This window comes from Perognathus longimembris, chromosome 20 (genome assembly GCF_023159225.1).
Source record: "Perognathus longimembris pacificus isolate PPM17 chromosome 20, ASM2315922v1, whole genome shotgun sequence".
In the NCBI taxonomy this organism is placed as follows: Eukaryota; Metazoa; Chordata; class Mammalia; order Rodentia; family Heteromyidae; genus Perognathus; species Perognathus longimembris.
The window spans coordinates 22,190,368-22,202,750 of record NC_063180.1 but is presented as its reverse complement, the minus strand read 5'-3'; the positions used below and the strand labels follow the sequence as shown (position 1 = coordinate 22,202,750).

At 42.7% G+C, this 12,383-nt stretch overlaps 1 protein-coding gene across 1 annotated transcript in view; it reads right to left on the bottom strand.

Moving 5' to 3' along the window:
• Positions 1-4,366: 4,366 nt before the first annotated feature.
• Positions 4,367-12,383, bottom strand: part of LOC125368436 (sulfotransferase 2A1-like) — a 33,729-nt gene continuing 25,712 nt past the window's right edge. The window contains exon 7 of the mRNA XM_048369406.1: positions 4,367-4,401. The gene's annotated coding sequence lies outside the window, so the exon portion shown is untranslated. The remainder of the gene's footprint in view (positions 4,402-12,383) is intronic.

The window sequence follows — 12,383 nt, the reverse complement described above, 5'->3', positions numbered from 1 at the left end:
GAGACTAGATGTAGAGATCACAAATATGGCCAAGAGTGTGGGCTAGACTTCTGGCTAAAATCCTAAGTTCAATCCACTAATATCACCCAAAAATCATTGCCACATGTCCTCAGTGCATTTTTCTTCTGACTTCCTCTGTTTGTCCCGGTTTTTCTCTTCACTCCAGGATCTGGGCCACAGTCCTGTGCGTCGTGAATCTCCATGTCTCCTCAGTCTCCCGTGGGCAGGGAGAGTTTCTCAGGCTTCCTTTGCTTGTTCTGAGCTTGCAGATTGGAGAAACAACAAATACCTTTGTAACATCAATGTGTGTGTGTGTGTGTGTGTGTGTGCGCACGCGCAAGCATGCCAATCCTGGGGCTTGAACTCTGGTCCTGGGTGCTGTCTCTACACATTTTTGCTCAAGGCTAGGTCTCTACCATTTGTATTCACATTACCACTTCCACTTAGCTGGGGGTTAATTGGTCACAAATCTCATAGCGTTTCCTGCCACTGTTGGCTTCACACCTCAGTCTTCAGATCTCAGGGTCGTGAGCACCTAGGATGACATGCATGAGCCACCGGCTTCAGATTATGTAAGAGTTGTTCATAGCTGAATGCTATAATTGAAAGATTCCTTTCATGGTGACTTGTATCAGGCAAGTGATCAAATGTGCAGTGTGAAAATGTTAAGCATTGGAAACAAGTGAGAGATTTATGTCCTGACCTTGGTGGGCAGTGGGGGTGGGGAGTTGGGGGCAAGTGTTTATCCCCTTAGACACAGGGATAAGTCTGGACTTAGTCCCACTGGAACATCTCTGGAAGAAGTACTGCCATCTTCTCCTGGAATATTTTCTTGATAGTGTTGTTCTGGGATGGAGTGAAGTCTTCTTCCATTTCCCACTGATGCTTGGAGGCTGTAGAGAAATGCTGAGACTGGACCAGGCCCAGTGTACAAGAGGTTCAGCTCCCTGCTTGCTGTCCTTTCCCCACCAAGGCCACTGGAGCTCAGAGGGAAGAATTGCTGAGAAATAGGCATGTGTGTGTGTGTGTGTGTGTGTGTGTGTGTGTGTGTGTGTGTGCAGGCGCACTCACATGGATGCATGCGAATGTGCCAGGTCTGAGCTTGGATGTTGGGACTGAGCTTTTAGCCTCAAGCTGGCAGTCTACCATTGCATGTGAAGTAGACATTAGGAAGCTCACTTCCTTTTCCTGCCTGTGCTGGCTTTGAACTTGTCTTAAGATCTCAGCTTCCTGGGCTGGGAATATGGCCTAGTGGCAAGAGTGCTTGCCTCATATACATGAGGCCCTGGGTTCGATTCCCCAGCACCACATATATAGAAAATGGCCAGAAGTGGCGCTGTGGCTCAAGTGGCAGAGTGCTAGCCTTGAGCAAAAAGAAGCCAGGGACGGTGCTCAGGCCCTGAGTCCAAGGCCCAGGACTGGCAAAAAAAAAAAAAAAAAAGATTTCAGCTTCCTGAGTAGCTGGGATTGTGGGTGTGAGCCCATGGCACTTGGTCATCCAAGGTCTCTACCAGAATCTGAGTGAACTCAATGATGGAGTTGGTGTTGTTTAGCCCTAAAATCACTGAAGAATATCCTTTGATAGAGGAGATCAAGCTGAAACAGAATACCTTGGCTTTGTGATCAGGCATGTGCCTCTATAACATCATTTGACTTTTGTGGTTCCATCTTAAAGAAAAGACTGCACCTTGACCCATGAAACTAGTTTCTTATGCTTTAACATGGAACAGTACATGTATCTATTGTCCACTGTGTCATTTATGGTCACTTGGTAGCCACCATAGAGACAGTCATGAAAATGGGTCATGTTGCCCTTGCTCAATGCTTGCTTATAGCCTTGTTTTAACTTCTATAACTTCATGCTTGGCTTGTGCCTGCACAAAAAGAACCATTAGGGACTTCCTCCCCTGAGCAGTCAAGGAGGTAAGTTTTCTGGTTCAGAAAGGGCCATGAGGTCAGGTTTGGTACTGTACTTGTTGTGTGTGTGTGGGGGGGGGGGGATGAATGTCCCCAAACCCAGGTGTAGTTGCCAGCCAGCTAATAACGACTTCCTAATGGCTGTACTCTGTCCATGTGATCTCTCCTGATGCTCCTTGGCAAAACATTTTGGAGGCTCTGGCAAGATCCCAGGAGACCAGAACTGGACCTCAGGTCTTGTCTTGGCAGGTGGTTGGGCATCAAGGAGATAGACCAAGTTGATTCCTAGGGGAGATACTAGAACATTCCAAGAAGGTCCTAGGAAGGGCACTTCTATCTTCCCTGATGCTGTTGAGGCCCCAAGTCTCCCAACCCATATGGTTTTTCCATCATAAGAAGTCACCTGTTCATGGAAACCTCTGGAAGAAAGTTTGGAACACCCTGCTGTGGAGAACATGGTGGGGCACAGGATGGGACTATCCATCCAGTGTCCTAGGGCTTGGTAGACTTCACTGGCCCTGTGTAATTGACTCAAGTCTATCTTCGGACTTTTTTTGACAAGTCTTTGTGTGTAAATACATGGTGGCTATCAGGTCTTTGTTCTATTATTGCTCTTGTTAGTGTTTGTCCAGTTTTTTCAGCTGTTTTTTTTTCCTTTTTGTTGTGGCTTGAGGAGCGAGAAACATGGCCTACTGGCAAGAGTGCTTGCCTCATATACATGAAGCCCTGGATTCAATTCCCCAGCACCACATATATGGAAAATGGCCAGAAGTGCTGCTGTGGCTCAAGTGGCAGAGAGCTAGCCTTGAGCAAAAAGAAGCCAAGGACAGTGCTTGGGCCCTGAGTCCAAGGCCCAGGACTGGAAAAAAAAAAGTTGAGGATAAGTATAAAAACTTTTGATATAATGGTTTATTTATCATTTTTAAATACATTTTCCTGTTTGTTTGTATGGAATTGCTTTTGATTTTGCCTCAATCAGAAAAAACAAAGGGACAAAAGACATAGGAACTTTATAATGGGCCTGTGAGCCTATTTTAGCATGGAGTGGTGGGTCTGAGAGGAAAACTGTCAAAAAAGTGCAGCTCAACAGGTCCATGCATGGAGAAACAGGCTTAGGGCAGAGGGGGGAGGGGACCCACACCAGGTGGAAGAGTGTAAGCTGGCACAAAGGCAGTTCATCTAACCCTAAGGAGTGGGATGGGTATATGTGCTCATCCTGGAGGATGGGTCAGGTGGATCATCTTGGTCTTCTCTCATTTTCCTTTCAGAAGGACGCTGACAACCTGATGGTGAAATGGGTAATGTAATTGGTATTTCTGAAACTGCCCCTTAGGGTGTATTAAACATTTTAAACAGCCCCAAATTGGGGTTAAAAAGTATCAAAAAGTAGTGAATTTACTTTTTGACTATAATTGTAACTAATGCAATCCCTGTGCTAAGGAATGAATTATCAGTGTACTGCCTGTTTGAAAAGTTTTATCATCTTGTGGAAATAATATGATTAAAAACACAGAAGACTGTGATTTTCAACAGGGACTTTTATTTGGCAACTGTGAAATCATTCAAAAGGCGATCTGTGTTCATGTGATTTTCTGTTGATGGACTGGAACCTGAACTACAAGAGGAAATAAGCTGGAGGCCAAGTTCCATCCATTTTTTTCAAAATTTACAAGTACTTAACTTTGACAATAGGTGTTGATGCCACAAAAATACCAGAGAGAGAGGCTGGACTTCTGGTTCAAGACTATATGTTCAATCCACTCATATCACCCAAAAATCATTGCCAAGAGCCCTCAATGCATCTTTCTTCTGATTTCCTGTTTCTCCCAGGATTTTTTTCTGCTGAAGGATCTCAGGATGATCTTCCATGTTATGAATCTCCATGTCTCCTCAGTTCCTGAAGGAAGGAAGACTTTGTCAGACTTCCTTTCTTTTCCTGACCTGGGCATGGTGGAGAAACACCAAATATGTCCTGTGATATCACACATCAGTGGGATCGAGAGTGTGTGTGTGAATGTGTGTGTGTGTGTGTCAGAGAGAGAGAGCAAGAGAGAGAGAGAGGCGGGGGGAGTATGAGAGAGTCCTGGGGCTTAATCTCAGGAAATAGGTGCGATACTTAGCTTATTTATCAAAAGCTGGTAGTCTACTACTTGAGTCACAGGTCAAATTCCAGGTGTTTTGCCAAGTTTTTGGAAATAAAAAACTCACGGAATCTCCTGGCTTTCTTGGCTGTGAACTTGGACCCTTAGATCTCAGCATTCTGAGTAGCTACTATGCGAAGCAGGAGTCATTGGCTCCTGGCTTTGTAAGATTTATTAGTATCTTGGACTCTATAAATGGAAGAGTGGTGAAACAGAGATTCTTACCAGGGAAGGGATAAATGTACCCCATGAAAATTCTGCAAATCACAATCAGGTGACAGATATGCCCTGACCTCAGGGGGCACCAGTCTTTGTCCCCACAGACATAGAAGTAAGTCTGCGCCTTAGTCACATGGAAGCAGCTCTGGAGGAAATCCTACCAGCTTCTCCCGGAATATTTTGTTGAAGGCTTCAGCATGGGCTATGGTGAGGTGGTTCTTCCAGTCCCCCACCATGCCTGGAGGTCATGGAGAAACAGAGAGTTCAGCCAGGGCAGGAAGGCTCAGGGAGCTTCTCCCTGTGCTGGCCAAACCATGCACATGCCATGGACACTGGAGCTCAGAGGGAGGAATGATCTAGCAGTGCGTGTGCACGTGTGTGCCTGTGCATGTATGTGTATGTGTGCAATGAGTTGAACTGGAATGGTGCTCTGCCACTTGAGGCACAGCTCCACTTCTGCTGTTTTACTTGTCAATAGGAGAGCCATGGGACTTCCGGGAAGACAGCAGAGGAGCTGCAGAGCACTAGCTGAGCTCCCTCTGACATCACAGTTTTCTCACCCCATAGAAACTTTTACTCCCAGAAAGACAGCCAGAGTAAGTTCTAACAGTACAGGGATTCTGGCCAGGAAGGAAAAATTGACTTTGCTCATCTGAAAACACAGATTTGAGCTCTGGGCAGCGTCCCTCTGTCAGGCCAGTGCCGGCAGCGGCACAGCACCCAGCACAGCAACCCACACTCCATGCAGCTAAAGCACACAGTGTAGTCCAGGGAGAAATACTCCAGACGGCGGCTGAGCACGGACGACCTGAAATCGCAGAGAAAGGGTGAGTACCCCACGAAAGATATTCTCACTCGCGCCCACAGAGCAGCTTCTGGAAGGCAGCCCTTCCCCCACCACCAGAGCAAAGCGCCATCTTTGCCACTGGCATAGGGTCAGACCAGATTGGAACTAAAGCGGGCCTGGGGAAAGCGAGGTCAAAGGAGCCATCTTTGAAAAGGGCAAGAGGGTCCGACCAGTGAGAGCCAGCTCCACCCAGAAGAACGCCCCCTGCCCAGGCGGGAGGCGTGTCCTGGGCCTCGGCTTAGACAGAGGTGCCCCGTCCTGCTCACCGGAATTTATAAATTTAAAGCAAAAGCGACGAGCAGCTCCCCGTGGCATGGAAACACCAGACGGGGGAACAAACAGTTCCTGAGACAGTTAAACGGTCCCGTCACAGAGGAAGCCCAATTCCCAGCCCGAAACGGAGCTGCATTCCATAGCCACCTCCGCCAACGAGGCCGCCCCACCCAGGAGGGAGGAGCCTCCCCCAGGCAAGCAACTCTCAACCGGGTAAAACAGGCCAGAGGCGCCCCGCCCTGCTGGGTCCACAGCCTATTCAAAGCCAGGTGTTAAAGGCAGTGGCCCCACAGCAGACAGAGGAGCCATGGTTCCCGAGACTGCTCAAGTCCCCGAGACTGCTCAAGTCCCCATCTACAGAGGACGCCCAAGGCCTATCTGCAAGCTGTGCAAACCACAGAGACCCAGGATTGCACCAACAGGGGAGAAGGGTCAGAACAGAACCACCACCTGCAAACTGAAATCAATTTAAACCCAGCCAATCAGGAAAATAGACTGCAGACCATTGCAAGGAAACCAGAGACTGGGGAAAGACCACCCAAACAAGGAGGACTCCATTTTTTTTTCTCTTCAAACATTTTTTAAACTTTAAAAAAAAAATTTTTTTTCACTTCTGAAACGTCATGGGTTTTTTTTTTTCATTTTTTTTTATTTTTACCTGTTTGTTTTATCAAGTTTTTTTCTTTTCTGTTTGTTTGGGTTGTTCCTTTTCTGGGTTTTTTCCTTTTTATGTTTTTTATTTTTTAAATAATTTCTCTCTGTTTTGTGCATCTGTCTTCCACTATTTTTACTTTATTTCTCTCTTTGCATTCTCTTTCTTTAAAAATTACTTTCCTATGAATAACACCTCCACTCTTTTCTGCTAACTCTCCATTGTCTATCCTTTTAACCTTGTTCTTTCTACTGATTCTACTCTTCTCCACATTTCCATGTCACTGAAACTAAACCAAAATCACCACCCCCCCTCCCCAATACATTTGACTCTATTCTCTTTACTACCTCCAACTTACCCTCCTGACTTACTGCCTGGACCTCCAGTTTCCATTGACTCCTGGTTATTGGATAGAGGGTATCCCAGCTTAATCCGAGTGAATCAAAGGGGTTCATAGAGAAAGCCAGTCCTAAAAGAACTTCATATAAAACAAGAATTGCTTATAGGGCTGTAACAGTAAATAAGTAACTACTGAATACAGGGCCCAGGATTGGTTGTTATATTGAAATTGTATTCTTTAGGAACACCAAATCTAATTTTATTTTATTTTATTTATTTATTTTTCTTTGCCAGTCCAGGGGCTTGGACTCAGGGCCTGAGCACTGTCCCTGGCTTCTTTTTGCTCAAGGCTAGCACTCTGCCACTTGAGCCACAGAGCCACTTCTGGCCGTTTTCTGTGTATGTGGTGCTGGGGAATCGAACCCAGGGCCTCATGTATACGAGGCAAGCTCTCTTGCCACTAGGCCATATCCCCAGCACCAAATCTAATTTTATAGACAGGTATACAGGGTATCTGTATATAATTGTGAACTTGTAAGATTTACACAACAGTTCTTGGTAAGGGCTGCTTTGGGTCTTAAACGGTGCTCACAGGTGCTGGTAGACTGGCATTCCCAATTCAAATGGGCAGAAGGAACACAAGAATGATGGCAAACAATGAAGTCTTATCCCCCACTCAAGCCAACCAGGAAGCAGAGCAGTCAATCAAAGACATAGAAGAGAACCCCCAAAATGCTCTACAAAGTCTACTGATAAACATGATAAATGAAAAGTTTGAATCTCTTCAGTCAATTATTCTAGAGTGTGAGGAGGCAAAACAAAAATTAATGGAGAATTTCATGGCATCCACAAATAGAAAGATAAATGAACTTCAAGAGTCAAATGAAAAGATAGCTACCCAGCTTAAAGATTTGAGAGACAACACTCAAAACCAAAGTAATTAAGTTAATGAAGTAAAAGAAGCCCATACAAGACCTAAGAAATGACATGGAAATCATCAGGAAAGCCCAGTCAGAAGGAAAAGAGATTCGAAATCAAGTAGCTAGCCTACAGTCTAGACTAACTGAAGCAGAGGATCAAATTTCAGGAGCTGAAGATTCCTTAGATTCTATGGAAAAAGATAAAAAATCAATACAAATACAGTGCAATCAACAAGACAGATCGCTACAGGTGATTCAAGACACAATCAGGAAGCCCAATTTAAGGATAATAGGTATTGAGGAAAACTTGGAGAAAGAGGTTAATGGCATAGGCAACCTATTTAACAGAATATTAGCTGAGAACTTCATAAATATCCAGAAGGAAAGGCCTATACAGATACAAGAAGCATTTAGAACCCCAAACCGACCAGACCAGAATAGGACATCCCATCGACACATTGTGATCAAAACAAGATCAGTAGAGTGCAAGGAAAGAATCCTTAAAGCTGTTAGGGAGAAGAAAACAATCACATATAAAGGAAAAGCAATCAGAATTACCCCAGACTTCTCAGCAGAGAGCATGAAAGCAAGGAGATCATGGAATGAAGTATACCAAACACTAAATAAAAATAACTACCAACCAAGAATTCTATACCCGGCCAAACTCTCATTCATAGCCGAAGGTCAAATAAAAGTCTTCCACAGTAAGGAAAAACTGAAACAATATATCTCCACCAAACCAGCTTTACAGAAAATCTTCAAAGATGTACTATACAGGGAAAATAAACAAGATCCCAATACAGACAGAGAAATGAACCCTAAATAGTAAACATCAGATCAAGAAATGGGAAGACACAGCTTTAAACAAGATAGTGATAATGAAAGCAACAAATGATCATCTCTCAATCCTAACTCTCAACATTAATGGACTTAATTCTCCAATCAAACGACATGGGCTCATAAGTTGGATCAAAAACCAAGACCCAACTTTCTGCTGCCTCCAAGAGACACATCTATGCAGCAAAAGTAAACATCTTCTAAAAGTGAAATGCTGGAATCAAATCTATCAAGCAAATGGCCCCCCATAAGCAGGCTGGAGTTGCAATCCTAGTATCAGACAAAATTGACTTCAAATTAAAAAAGGTAAGAAGAGACAAAGAAGGTTACTACATACTAGTAAAGGGATCTCTCCTACAGGAAGATATAACCATTCTAAATATCTACACACCAAATGCAGGAGCACCCAACTTCATCAAACAAACACTACTGACTCTAAAAACACTCATAGACCCAAACACATTGATCGGTGGGGATTTAACACTCCACTATCACCTCTGGACAGATCAACACGCCAAAAACTGAACAAAGAAACCACAGATCTTAAAAATTGCATAGACCAACTAGCCTTAACCGATATCTACAGAATATTCCACCCAGCAACAACAGAATACACATTCTTCTCCGCAGCACATGGAACATTCTCCAAAACAGATCACATCTTAGGGCACAAAGAAAATCTGTACAAATTCAGAAGTATCAAAACCATTCCCTGCATTCTCTCAGACCACAATGGAATAAAATTAGAGCTCAACTCAAACAGCCACCACAGAAAATCCTACAATTCATGGAGACTAAACAACACACTGCTGAACCAACAGTGGGTCACTGAAGAAATTAAATCGGAAATTCAAATGTTTATGGAATTCAACCAAGTTGAGGACACAAAGTACCAGCTCCTTTGGGACACAGCAAAGGCAGTACTCAGAGGAAAATTTATATCTCTGAGTGCATGCACCAACAAACTGGAGAAACAGCAACTCAATAACTTAAGGAAGCACCTTAATTTCCTTCAGAGAGAACAACAAGCCAAACCCCAAGTCAATAGACAGAAGCAAATAATTAAAATCAAATCAGAATTAAATCAATTAGAGACAAAAGAAAACATCGAAAGAATCAACAAAACAAAGAGTTGGTTCTTTGAAAAAATCAACAAGATAGACAGACCCCTGGAAAACCTGACCAAAAAACGAAGGCAGCACACTCAAATAAACAAGATAAGAGATGAAACAGGTAACATCACCACAGAAATAACCGAAATTCAGAAAATAATAAGGGACTATTTTGCAAACCTTTATGCCAACAAATTCGAGAACTTGGAAGAAATGGATGATTTCCTAGAAAAAATTCATATCCCCCAAACTTAGACATGAAGATTTAAACCTTCTAAACAGACCCATATCCAGTATTGAAATAGAAACGGCAATAAATGATCTCCCATCCAAGAAAAGCCCAGGTCCAGACGGATTCAGTGCAGAATTCTACAAGGCCTTCAAAACAGAACTCACACCAATATTTCTCAAACTCTTCAATGAAATTGAAAGAGAACGTTCACTACCAGACTCATTCTATGAAGCCAGTATAACCCTCATCCCAAAACTAGGCAGCTACTCATCACAGAAACAGGACTATAGACCGATTTCCCTGATGAACATAGACGCAAAAATTCTCAACAAAATTCTGGCCAATCGACTTCAACAGGTCATCAAAAAAATCATACACCACGATCAAACTGGATTCATCCCAGGGATGCAAAGTTGGTTTAATATACGCAAGTCAATTAATGTAATCCACCACATCAACCGGAGCAAGGTAAAGAACCACATGGTTTTATCTCTGGATGTGGAAAAAGCGTTCGATAAAATCCAGCACCCATTCATGCTAAAAGCCCTGGAAAAACTGGGGTTCCAGGGAACATTCCTGAATATAATCAAGGCAGTTTATGACAAACCAACAGCAAGCATAACTCTAAATGGTGAAAAACTAAAGCCATTCCCTTTAAAATCAGGAACAAGGCAGGGATGTCCACTCTCTCCCCTGCTCTTCAACATAGTACTAGAATTCCTAGCCAGAGCAATCAGGCAAGAAGAAAATATAAAGGGGATCCAAATAGGAAAAGATGAAGTTAAACTTTCTCTCTTCGCAGATGACATGATCCTATACCTAAAGAATCCCATAGACTCTACCCCCAAGCTACTAGAGCTGATCCAAAACTTTGGCAAAGTTGCAGGATATAAAATAAACCTTCAAAAATCAATGGCCTTTCTCTATGCTAACGACCCGAAGACCGAGGCGGAAATAAGGAAAGCAACTCCTTTTGCAATAGCCCTCAAAAGCATAAAATACCTAGGACTAACCTTAACTAAAGAAGTGAAACTCCTCTTTGAGGAGAACTTTAAAAGCTTGAAAAATGAAATTATGTCAGAACTAAGGAAATGCAAAAACCTCCAATGCTCCTGGATTGGGAGGATTAATATAATCAAAATGGCAATATTGCCAAAGGCTATCTACAAATTCAATGCAATACCCATTAATATCCCAACACCATTTTTTAAGGAACTAGAGGAAGCAATCCAGAAATTCATATGGAACAATAAAAGACCTAGAATAGCAAAAACAATCCTAAGCAGAAAGAACAGTGCTGGAGGAATTACAATTCCCAACTTCAAGCGGTATTATAAAGCTATAGTAATAAAAACAGCTTGGTATTGGCACCGGAACAGGCCTGAGGACCAATGGAACAGAATTGAAGACCCAGAAATGAACTCACTGAACTACACCTACATAATCTTTGATAAAGGAGCTAAAACAATAGTTTGGAAGAAAGATATCCTCTTTAACAAATGGTGCTGGCAAAACTGGCTCAACACATGCAACAAACTAAAACTAGATCCTTATATATCACCCTGCACCAAAATCCATTCCAAATGGATTAAAGACCTCGAAATCAAAACAGACACCCTGAAAACACTAAAGGAAGGAGTAGGAGAAACACTTCGGCTCCTTGGCACTGGACGGAACTTCCTTAACAATGACCCAGAAAGGCTACAAATCAAAGAAAGGTTGGACAAATGGGACTGCATCAAAATGCAGAGCTTCTGCACGGCAAAGGACATAGCTCTCAAGATAAACAGAAAGCCCACAGACTGGGAGAAGATCTTTACTGGACATTCAACAGACAAAGGCCTCATATCTAAAATATATGCAGAACTAAAAAAATTACCTTCTTCCAAAACAAAACCGCAAAGAACCAATAGCCCCCTCATCAAGTGGGCTAAAGACTTACAAAGAGACTTCTCTGATGAGGAAATGAGAATGGCCAAGAGACATATGAAAAAATGCTCTACATCACTGGCTTTAAAGAAATGCTAATCAAAAGAACATTGAGATTCCATCTCACCCCAGTAAGAATGTCATATATCAAGAAAACTAACAATAACAATTGTTGAGGGGATGTGGCCAAAAAGGAACCCTACTTCATTGTTGGTGGGAATGTAATCTGGTTCAGCCACTCTGGTAAGTAGTATGGAGATTCCTCAGAAGGCTAAATATAGAACTCCCCTATGACCCAGCAGCCCCACTTTTGGGTATCTATCCAAAGACCACAAACAAAACACAGTAATGCCACCAGCACAACAATGTTCATCGCAGCACAATTTGTCATAGCGAGGATCTGGAACCAACCCAGATGCCCCTCAGTAGATGAATGGATCAGGAAAATGTGGTACATATACACAATGGAATTTTATGCCTCTATCAGAAAGAATGACATTGTCCCATTTGTAAGGAAATGGAAGGACTATGAAAAAATTATACTAAGTGAATTGAGCCAGACCCAAAGAAACATGGACTCTATGGTCTCCCTTATTGGGAATAATTAGCACAGGTTTAGGCAAGTCATAGCAGAGCATCACAAGGCCCAGTAGCTATACCCTTATGAACACATAAGATGATGATAAGTGAAATGAACTCCATGTTATGGAGACAATTGTTATATCACAGTTGTAACTACTTTCAACGTCCCAAGTATATCTGTAGCTTCTATTATTGATGATGTTCTTGTATCACCTTCCTGTGGTTGTACCTACACTATCTCTGTAATCTTATCTGAGTATATTGGAAACCGAGTATACTGGTATTGGAAATAAGAAATTGAACGGGAATACCAAATTTGACAGACACAGGGTAAAAAAGACAAACAACTACAAAAGCAATACTTGCAAAACTGTTTGATGTAA